We start from the raw sequence: 12,620 nt of genomic DNA, 5'->3' as shown, positions 1-12,620 counted from the left end.
AATAATCGAGCTATGATTTGGCCATTAAAAGAATGATTTGCCAACTATTCATTATGTCTCCAGGATCGGTCAATTATTGATCCATTATCTACCTACTGTATGTATCTATTTAACTGTCTATATAAATATCTATCTATATGTATTGTGCTGGGTTATGCTAATGATTTGCCATCTATGTACCTACCCACATATCTATCTAATGATTTACCATCTATGTATATACCCACCTATCTATCTTTTGATTTAACATCTGTGTACCCTATAGGAGGGCCAAGCTGGTGGTAGCCTCGTGACTCACAAAGAATCATCCTTCAGCACTCAGGAGAGGGAAAACCCCCTGTGGGGGAAACCTCTGGGGACCCGTGGCTGATGGACTGCCCGTCCCTCTGGGCATTAGGAGGCTATGCGGCATTATATTGACAAATTTATCGAAATACTTCATGAATGTGGAAGAATGACATATACATTCATATGAAGCGAAATATACAAATATACCCTAATAGCTATCATTGGCTGATGTCATTAATAAAGCTCCTGTCCACATCTCCTGATATTACCCAAATCATATTCCTCACAAAGCTGCGCAATTTGCTGAAGAGGCTGGCCATCCCCATTTGAGAAGCTTTGTCTTTACTGCTAGAACCTCCAAAGATAATAGACAAGCACCAAGGATTTTTTTAGGGTAGCTCCAAGTCTGCAGACACATCCAAGTTAGGAACTTGGTCTGTGAGAAGATACTTACCTCCCACAGGGATCTCTCCCCGAGAAGGCTGGGTATATATGAGGAAACATCAGGTAGCAGGAGATGTATATGGAGGATGGTAATGACCGCAATGATTATGCTGTGTCCACCCACCTATCTTTTAAAGGTATTGCGCTTCACCCACCCAATTATCTATCTACCGACTTACCCAGCCATCTATTTATCTAGCTATCGATCTATCTAATGATTTACCATCTATCTACCTACCTACCCACCCCTCTAACTCTCTTAAAATGTACCATCTATCTACCCACCCATCCATCTATCTATCTATCTATCTTTTGATTTAACATCTGTATACCCACCCACCTATTTGTCTATCAAATGATTTACCACCTGTCTACAAACCCCAAATGGATACCAAAAAACATATTATCAGTAATTAATGATGTTCATTAATTACCTGGCTTGGGTCTCTTGTTGCTGTGCACCATCTTTGATCGTTGACTTGAGGACGATTCTGTAGTCCAGGTCCCGGTCACCCTGCAGTAGTCGCATATTAGGACTTCTTCATCGGTTTCATGTAGACCACTCACCTAAAAAAAAAGGAAAGAGGTATGATAATATGTTCTTGGTATACACTGACAATTAAGCCCCATACACACTGGAGACCAGGGACACTTGCGATATAGTTAACTATATCGACAATTCCACTGGATACTCTAGAAATCGGTTACGACATCGTTCACTGATTTCCTAGTGACCTGCTAAACACGCGGGTCATCAGCTATATGGCCAGTGGAAAAAAAAAAATATATTGCTCAAAAGTGCCCTTGGAGCGGTATATTTTTATTTCTCATCAACTGTGTATGAGGGCTTTAGAAACATGCACTATGCATGCATCTTCTTTTTAAATAATCGAGCTATGATTTGGCCATTAAAAGAATGATTTGCCAACTATTCATTATGTCTCCAGGATCGGTCAATTATTGATCCATTATCTACCTACTGTATGTATCTATTTAACTGTCTATATAAATATCTATCTATATGTATTGTGCTGGGTTATGCTAATGATTTGCCATCTATGTACCTACCCACATATCTATCTAATGATTTACCATCTATGTATATACCCACCTATCTATCTTTTGATTTAACATCTGTGTACCCTATAGGAGGGCCAAGCTGGTGGTAGCCTCGTGACTCACAAAGAATCATCCTTCAGCACTCAGGAGAGGGAAAACCCCCTGTGGGGGAAACCTCTGGGGACCCGTGGCTGATGGACTGCCCGTCCCTCTGGGCATTAGGAGGCTATGCGGCATTATATTGACAAATTTATCGAAATACTTCATGAATGTGGAAGAATGACATATACATTCATATGAAGCGAAATATACAAATATACCCTAATAGCTATCATTGGCTGATGTCATTAATAAAGCTCCTGTCCACATCTCCTGATATTACCCAAATCATATTCCTCACAAAGCTGCGCAATTTGCTGAAGAGGCTGGCCATCCCCATTTGAGAAGCTTTGTCTTTACTGCTAGAACCTCCAAAGATAATAAACAAGCACCAAGGATTTTTTTAGGGTAGCTCCAAGTCTGCAGACACATCCAAGTTAGGAACTTGGTCTGTGAGAAGATACTTACCTCCCACAGGGATCTCTCCCCGAGAAGGCTGGGTATATATGAGGAAACATCAGGTAGCAGGAGATGTATATGGAGGATGGTAATGACCGCAATGATTATGCTGTGTCCACCCACCTATCTTTTAAAGGTATTGCGCTTCACCCACCCAATTATCTATCTACCGACTTACCCAGCCATCTATTTATCTAGCTATCGATCTATCTAATGATTTACCATCTATCTACCTACCTATCCACCCCTCTAACTCTCTTAAAATGTACCATCTATCTACCCACCCATCCATCTATCTATCTATCTATCTATCTATCTATCTATCTATCTTTTGATTTAACATCTGTATACCCACCCACCTATTTGTCTATCAAATGATTTACCACCTGTCTACAAACCCCAAATGGATACCAAAAAACATATTATCAGTAATTAATGATGTTCATTAATTACCTGGCTTGGTTCTCTTGTTGCTGTGCACCATCTTTGATCGTTGACTTGAGGACGATTCTGCAGTCCAGGTCCCGGTCACCCTGCAGTAGTCGCATATTAGGACTTCTTCATCGGTTTCATGTAGACCACTCACCTAAAAAAAAAGGAAAGAGGTATGATAATATGTTCTTGGTATACACTGACAATTAAGCCCCATACACACTGGAGACCAGGGACACTTGCGATATAGTTAACTATATCGACAATTCCACTGGATACTCTAGAAATCGGTTACAACATCGTTCACTGATTTCCTAGTGACCTGCTAAACACGCGGGTCATCAGCTATATGGCCAGTGAAAAAAATAAAATAAAATATCGCTCAAAAGTGCCCTTGGAGCGGTATATTTTTATTTCTCATCAACTGTGTATGAGGGCTTTAGAAACATGCACTATGCATGCATCTTCTTTTTAAATAATCGAGCTATGATTTGGCCATTAAAAGAATGATTTGCCAACTATTCATTATGTCTCCAGGATCGGTCAATTATTGATCCATTATCTACCTACTGTATGTATCTATTTAACTGTCTATATAAATATCTATCTATATGTATTGTGCTGGGTTATGCTAATGATTTGCCATCTATGTACCTACCCACATATCTATCTAATGATTTACCATCTATGTATATACCCACCTATCTATCTTTTGATTTAACATCTGTGTACCCTATAGGAGGGCCAAGCTGGTGGTAGCCTCGTGACTCACAAAGAATCATCCTTCAGCACTCAGGAGAGGGAAAACCCCCTGTGGGGGAAACCTCTGGGGACCCGTGGCTGATGGACTGCCCGTCCCTCTGGGCATTAGGAGGCTATGCGGCATTATATTGACAAATTTATCGAAATACTTCATGAATGTGGAAGAATGACATATACATTCATATGAAGCGAAATATACAAATATACCCTAATAGCTATCATTGGCTGATGTCATTAATAAAGCTCCTGTCCACATCTCCTGATATTACCCAAATCATATTCCTCACAAAGCTGCGCAATTTGCTGAAGAGGCTGGCCATCCCCATTTGAGAAGCTTTGTCTTTACTGCTAGAACCTCCAAAGATAATAAACAAGCACCAAGGATTTTTTTAGGGTAGCTCCAAGTCTGCAGACACATCCAAGTTAGGAACTTGGTCTGTGAGAAGATACTTACCTCCCACAGGGATCTCTCCCCGAGAAGGCTGGGTATATATGAGGAAACATCAGGTAGCAGGAGATGTATATGGAGGATGGTAATGACCGCAATGATTATGCTGTGTCCACCCACCTATCTTTTAAAGGTATTGCGCTTCACCCACCCAATTATCTATCTACCGACTTACCCAGCCATCTATTTATCTAGCTATCGATCTATCTAATGATTTACCATCTATCTACCTACCTACCCACCCCTCTAACTCTCTTAAAATGTACCATCTATCTACCCACCCATCCATCTATCTATCTATCTTTTGATTTAACATCTGTATACCCACCCACCTATTTGTCTATCAAATGATATACCACCTGTCTACAAACCCCAAATGGATAACAAAAAACATATTATCAGTAATTAATGATGTTCATTAATTACCTGGCTTGGGTCTCTTGTTGCTGTGCACCATCTTTGATCGTTGACTTGAGGACGATTCTGCAGTCCAGGTCCCGGTCACCCTGCAGTAGTCGCATATTAGGACTTCTTCATCGGTTTCATGTAGACCACTCACCTAAAAAAAAAGGAAAGAGGTATGATAATATGTTCTTGGTATACACTGACAATTAAGCCCCATACACACTGGAGACCAGGGACACTTGCGATATAGTTAACTATATCGACAATTCCACTGGATACTCTAGAAATCGGTTACGACATCGTTCACTGATTTCCTAGTGACCTGCTAAACACGCGGGTCATCAGCTATATGGCCAGTGAAAAAAATAATAAAAAAATATCGCTCAAAAGTGCCCTTGGAGCGGTATATTTTTATTTCTCATCAACTGTGTATGAGGGCTTTAGAAACATGCACTATGCATGCATCTTCTTTTTAAATAATCGAGCTATGATTTGGCCATTAAAAGAATGATTTGCCAACTATTCATTATGTCTCCAGGATCGGTCAATTATTGATCCATTATCTACCTACTGTATGTATCTATTTAACTGTCTATATAAATATCTATCTATATGTATTGTGCTGGGTTATGCTAATGATTTGCCATCTATGTACCTACCCACATATCTATCTAATGATTTACCATCTATGTATATACCCACCTATCTATCTTTTGATTTAACATCTGTGTACCCTATAGGAGGGCCAAGCTGGTGGTAGCCTCGTGACTCACAAAGAATCATCCTTCAGCACTCAGGAGAGGGAAAACCCCCTGTGGGGGAAACCTCTGGGGACCCGTGGCTGATGGACTGCCCGTCCCTCTGGGCATTAGGAGGCTATGCGGCATTATATTGACAAATTTATCGAAATACTTCATGAATGTGGAAGAATGACATATACATTCATATGAAGCGAAATATACAAATATACCCTAATAGCTATCATTGGCTGATGTCATTAATAAAGCTCCTGTCCACATCTCCTGATATTACCCAAATCATATTCCTCACAAAGCTGCGCAATTTGCTGAAGAGGCTGGCCATCCCCATTTGAGAAGCTTTGTCTTTACTGCTAGAACCTCCAAAGATAATAAACAAGCACCAAGGATTTTTTTAGGGTAGCTCCAAGTCTGCAGACACATCCAAGTTAGGAACTTGGTCTGTGAGAAGATACTTACCTCCCACAGGGATCTCTCCCCGAGAAGGCTGGGTATATATGAGGAAACATCAGGTAGCAGGAGATGTATATGGAGGATGGTAATGACCGCAATGATTATGCTGTGTCCACCCACCTATCTTTTAAAGGTATTGCGCTTCACCCACCCAATTATCTATCTACCGACTTACCCAGCCATCTATTTATCTAGCTATCGATCTATCTAATGATTTACCATCTATCTACCTACCTACCCACCCCTCTAACTCTCTTAAAATGTACCATCTATCTACCCACCCATCCATCTATCTATCTATCTATCTATCTATCTATCTATCTATCTATCTATCTATCTATCTATCTATCTTTTGATTTAACATCTGTATACCCACCCACCTATTTGTCTATCAAATGATTTACCACCTGTCTACAAACCCCAAATGGATACCAAAAAACATATTATCAGTAATTAATGATGTTCATTAATTACCTGGCTTGGTTCTCTTGTTGCTGTGCACCATCTTTGATCGTTGACTTGAGGACGATTCTGCAGTCCAGGTCCCGGTCACCCTGCAGTAGTCGCATATTAGGACTTCTTCATCGGTTTCATGTAGACCACTCACCTAAAAAAAAGGAAAGAGGTATGATAATATGTTCTTGGTATACACTGACAATTAAGCCCCATACACACTGGAGACCAGGGACACTTGCGATATAGTTAACTATATCGACAATTCCACTGGATACTCTAGAAATCGGTTACAACATCGTTCACTGATTTCCTAGTGACCTGCTAAACACGCGGGTCATCAGCTATATGGCCAGTGAAAAAAATAAAATAAAATATCGCTCAAAAGTGCCCTTGGAGCGGTATATTTTTATTTCTCATCAACTGTGTATGAGGGCTTTAGAAACATGCACTATGCATGCATCTTCTTTTTAAATAATCGAGCTATGATTTGGCCATTAAAAGAATGATTTGCCAACTATTCATTATGTCTCCAGGATCGGTCAATTATTGATCCATTATCTACCTACTGTATGTATCTATTTAACTGTCTATATAAATATCTATCTATATGTATTGTGCTGGGTTATGCTAATGATTTGCCATCTATGTACCTACCCACATATCTATCTAATGATTTACCATCTATGTATATACCCACCTATCTATCTTTTGATTTAACATCTGTGTACCCTATAGGAGGGCCAAGCTGGTGGTAGCCTCGTGACTCACAAAGAATCATCCTTCAGCACTCAGGAGAGGGAAAACCCCCTGTGGGGGAAACCTCTGGGGACCCGTGGCTGATGGACTGCCCGTCCCTCTGGGCATTAGGAGGCTATGCGGCATTATATTGACAAATTTATCGAAATACTTCATGAATGTGGAAGAATGACATATACATTCATATGAAGCGAAATATACAAATATACCCTAATAGCTATCATTGGCTGATGTCATTAATAAAGCTCCTGTCCACATCTCCTGATATTACCCAAATCATATTCCTCACAAAGCTGCGCAATTTGCTGAAGAGGCTGGCCATCCCCATTTGAGAAGCTTTGTCTTTACTGCTAGAACCTCCAAAGATAATAAACAAGCACCAAGGATTTTTTTAGGGTAGCTCCAAGTCTGCAGACACATCCAAGTTAGGAACTTGGTCTGTGAGAAGATACTTACCTCCCACAGGGATCTCTCCCCGAGAAGGCTGGGTATATATGAGGAAACATCAGGTAGCAGGAGATGTATATGGAGGATGGTAATGACCGCAATGATTATGCTGTGTCCACCCACCTATCTTTTAAAGGTATTGCGCTTCACCCACCCAATTATCTATCTACCGACTTACCCAGCCATCTATTTATCTAGCTATCGATCTATCTAATGATTTACCATCTATCTACCTACCTACCCACCCCTCTAACTCTCTTAAAATGTACCATCTATCTACCCACCCATCCATCTATCTATCTATCTATCTATCTTTTGATTTAACATCTGTATACCCACCCACCTATTTGTCTATCAAATGATTTACAACCTGTCTACAAACCCCAAATGGATACCAAAAAACATATTATCAGTAATTAATGATGTTCATTAATTACCTGGCTTGGGTCTCTTGTTGCTGTGCACCATCTTTGATCGTTGACTTGAGGACGATTCTGCAGTCCAGGTCCCGGTCACCCTGCAGTAGTCGCATATTAGGACTTCTTCATCGGTTTCATGTAGACCACTCACCTAAAAAAAAAGGAAAGAGGTATGATAATATGTTCTTGGTATACACTGACAATTAAGCCCCATACACACTGGAGACCAGGGACACTTGCGATATAGTTAACTATATCGACAATTCCACTGGATACTCTAGAAATCGGTTACGACATCGTTCACTGATTTCCTAGTGACCTGCTAAACACGCGGGTCATCAGCTATATGGCCAGTGGAAAAAAAAAAAAAAATATCGCTCAAAAGTGCCCTTGGAGCGGTATATTTTTATTTCTCATCAACTGTGTATGAGGGCTTTAGAAACATGCACTATGCATGCATCTTCTTTTTAAATAATCGAGCTATGATTTGGCCATTAAAAGAATGATTTGCCAACTATTCATTATGTCTCCAGGATCGGTCAATTATTGATCCATTATCTACCTACTGTATGTATCTATTTAACTGTCTATATAAATATCTATCTATATGTATTGTGCTGGGTTATGCTAATGATTTGCCATCTATGTACCTACCCACATATCTATCTAATGATTTACCATCTATGTATATACCCACCTATCTATCTTTTGATTTAACATCTGTGTACCCTATAGGAGGGCCAAGCTGGTGGTAGCCTCGTGACTCACAAAGAATCATCCTTCAGCACTCAGGAGAGGGAAAACCCCCTGTGGGGGAAACCTCTGGGGACCCGTGGCTGATGGACTGCCCGTCCCTCTGGGCATTAGGAGGCTATGCGGCATTATATTGACAAATTTATCGAAATACTTCATGAATGTGGAAGAATGACATATACATTCATATGAAGCGAAATATACAAATATACCCTAATAGCTATCATTGGCTGATGTCATTAATAAAGCTCCTGTCCACATCTCCTGATATTACCCAAATCATATTCCTCACAAAGCTGCGCAATTTGCTGAAGAGGCTGGCCATCCCCATTTGAGAAGCTTTGTCTTTACTGCTAGAACCTCCAAAGATAATAGACAAGCACCAAGGATTTTTTTAGGGTAGCTCCAAGTCTGCAGACACATCCAAGTTAGGAACTTGGTCTGTGAGAAGATACTTACCTCCCACAGGGATCTCTCCCCGAGAAGGCTGGGTATATATGAGGAAACATCAGGTAGCAGGAGATGTATATGGAGGATGGTAATGACCGCAATGATTATGCTGTGTCCACCCACCTATCTTTTAAAGGTATTGCGCTTCACCCACCCAATTATCTATCTACCGACTTACCCAGCCATCTATTTATCTAGCTATCGATCTATCTAATGATTTACCATCTATCTACCTACCTACCCACCCCTCTAACTCTCTTAAAATGTACCATCTATCTACCCACCCATCCATCTATCTATCTATCTATCTTTTGATTTAACATCTGTATACCCACCCACCTATTTGTCTATCAAATGATTTACCACCTGTCTACAAACCCCAAATGGATACCAAAAAACATATTATCAGTAATTAATGATGTTCATTAATTACCTGGCTTGGGTCTCTTGTTGCTGTGCACCATCTTTGATCGTTGACTTGAGGACGATTCTGTAGTCCAGGTCCCGGTCACCCTGCAGTAGTCGCATATTAGGACTTCTTCATCGGTTTCATGTAGACCACTCACCTAAAAAAAAAGGAAAGAGGTATGATAATATGTTCTTGGTATACACTGACAATTAAGCCCCATACACACTGGAGACCAGGGACACTTGCGATATAGTTAACTATATCGACAATTCCACTGGATACTCTAGAAATCGGTTACGACATCGTTCACTGATTTCCTAGTGACCTGCTAAACACGCGGGTCATCAGCTATATGGCCAGTGGAAAAAAAAAAATATATTGCTCAAAAGTGCCCTTGGAGCGGTATATTTTTATTTCTCATCAACTGTGTATGAGGGCTTTAGAAACATGCACTATGCATGCATCTTCTTTTTAAATAATCAAGCTATGATTTGGCCATTAAAAGAATGATTTGCCAACTATTCATTATGTCTCCAGGATCGGTCAATTATTGATCCATTATCTACCTACTGTATGTATCTATTTAACTGTCTATATAAATATCTATCTATATGTATTGTGCTGGGTTATGCTAATGATTTGCCATCTATGTACCTACCCACATATCTATCTAATGATTTACCATCTATGTATATACCCACCTATCTATCTTTTGATTTAACATCTGTGTACCCTATAGGAGGGCCAAGCTGGTGGTAGCCTCGTGACTCACAAAGAATCATCCTTCAGCACTCAGGAGAGGGAAAACCCCCTGTGGGGGAAACCTCTGGGGACCCGTGGCTGATGGACTGCCCGTCCCTCTGGGCATTAGGAGGCTATGCGGCATTATATTGACAAATTTATCGAAATACTTCATGAATGTGGAAGAATGACATATACATTCATATGAAGCGAAATATACAAATATACCCTAATAGCTATCATTGGCTGATGTCATTAATAAAGCTCCTGTCCACATCTCCTGATATTACCCAAATCATATTCCTCACAAAGCTGCGCAATTTGCTGAAGAGGCTGGCCATCCCCATTTGAGAAGCTTTGTCTTTACTGCTAGAACCTCCAAAGATAATAAACAAGCACCAAGGATTTTTTTAGGGTAGCTCCAAGTCTGCAGACACATCCAAGTTAGGAACTTGGTCTGTGAGAAGATACTTACCTCCCACAGGGATCTCTCCCCGAGAAGGCTGGGTATATATGAGGAAACATCAGGTAGCAGGAGATGTATATGGAGGATGGTAATGACCGCAATGATTATGCTGTGTCCACCCACCTATCTTTTAAAGGTATTGCGCTTCACCCACCCAATTATCTATCTACCGACTTACCCAGCCATCTATTTATCTAGCTATCGATCTATCTAATGATTTACCATCTATCTACCTACCTACCCACCCCTCTAACTCTCTTAAAATGTACCATCTATCTACCCACCCATCCATCTATCTATCTATCTATCTTTTGATTTAACATCTGTATACCCACCCACCTATTTGTCTATCAAATGATATACCACCTGTCTACAAACCCCAAATGGATAACAAAAAACATATTATCAGTAATTAATGATGTTCATTAATTACCTGGCTTGGGTCTCTTGTTGCTGTGCACCATCTTTGATCGTTGACTTGAGGACGATTCTGCAGTCCAGGTCCCGGTCACCCTGCAGTAGTCGCATATTAGGACTTCTTCATCGGTTTCATGTAGACCACTCACCTAAAAAAAAAGGAAAGAGGTATGATAATATGTTCTTGGTATACACTGACAATTAAGCCCCATACACACTGGAGACCAGGGACACTTGCGATATAGTTAACTATATCGACAATTCCACTGGATACTCTAGAAATCGGTTACGACATCGTTCACTGATTTCCTAGTGACCTGCTAAACACGCGGGTCATCAGCTATATGGCCAGTGAAAAAAATAAAAAAAAAATATCGCTCAAAAGTGCCCTTGGAGCGGTATATTTTTATTTCTCATCAACTGTGTATGAGGGCTTTAGAAACATGCACTATGCATGCATCTTCTTTTTAAATAATCGAGCTATGATTTGGCCATTAAAAGAATGATTTGCCAACTATTCATTATGTCTCCAGGATCGGTCAATTATTGATCCATTATCTACCTACTGTATGTATCTATTTAACTGTCTATATAAATATCTATCTATATGTATTGTGCTGGGTTATGCTAATGATTTGCCATCTATGTACCTACCCACATATCTATCTAATGATTTACCATCTATGTATATACCCACCTATCTATCTTTTGATTTAACATCTGTGTACCCTATAGGAGGGCCAAGCTGGTGGTAGCCTCGTGACTCACAAAGAATCATCCTTCAGCACTCAGGAGAGGGAAAACCCTCTGTGGGGGAAACCTCTGGGGACCCGTGGCTGATGGACTGCCCGTCCCTCTGGGCATTAGGAGGCTATGCTGCATTATATTGACAAATTTATCGAAATACTTCATGAATGTGGAAGAATGACATATACATTCATATGAAGCGAAATATACAAATATACCCTAATAGCTATCATTGGCTGATGTCATTAATAAAGCTCCTGTCCACATCTCCTGATATTACCCAAATCATATTCCTCACAAAGCTGCGCAATTTGCTGAAGAGGCTGGCCATCCCCATTTGAGAAGCTTTGTCTTTACTGCTAGAACCTCCAAAGATAATAAACAAGCACCAAGGATTTTTTTAGGGTAGCTCCAAGTCTGCAGACACATCCAAGTTAGGAACTTGGTCTGTGAGAAGATACTTACCTCCCACAGGGATCTCTCCCCGAGAAGGCTGGGTATATATGAGGAAACATCAGGTAGCAGGAGATGTATATGGAGGATGGTAATGACCGCAATGATTATGCTGTGTCCACCCACCTATCTTTTAAAGGTATTGCGCTTCACCCACCCAATTATCTATCTACCGACTTACCCAGCCATCTATTTATCTAGCTATCGATCTATCTAATGATTTACCATCTATCTACCTACCTACCCACCCCTCTAACTCTCTTAAAATGTACCATCTATCTACCCACCCATCCATCTATCTATCTATCTATCTATCTTTTGATTTAACATCTGTATACCCACCCACCTATTTGTCTATCAAATGATTTACCACCTGTCTACAAACCCCAAATGGATACCAAAAAACATTATCAGTAATTAATGATGTTCATTAATTACCTGGCTTGGGTCTCTTGTTGCTGTGCACCATCTTTGATCGTTGACTTGAGGACGATTCTGC

This window comes from Crinia signifera, chromosome 6 (genome assembly GCF_055691185.1).
Source record: "Crinia signifera chromosome 6, ASM5569118v1, whole genome shotgun sequence".
In the NCBI taxonomy this organism is placed as follows: domain Eukaryota; kingdom Metazoa; phylum Chordata; class Amphibia; order Anura; family Myobatrachidae; genus Crinia; species Crinia signifera.
The sequence above is the reverse complement of the archived record's forward strand: the minus strand, read 5'-3'. Positions refer to the sequence as shown.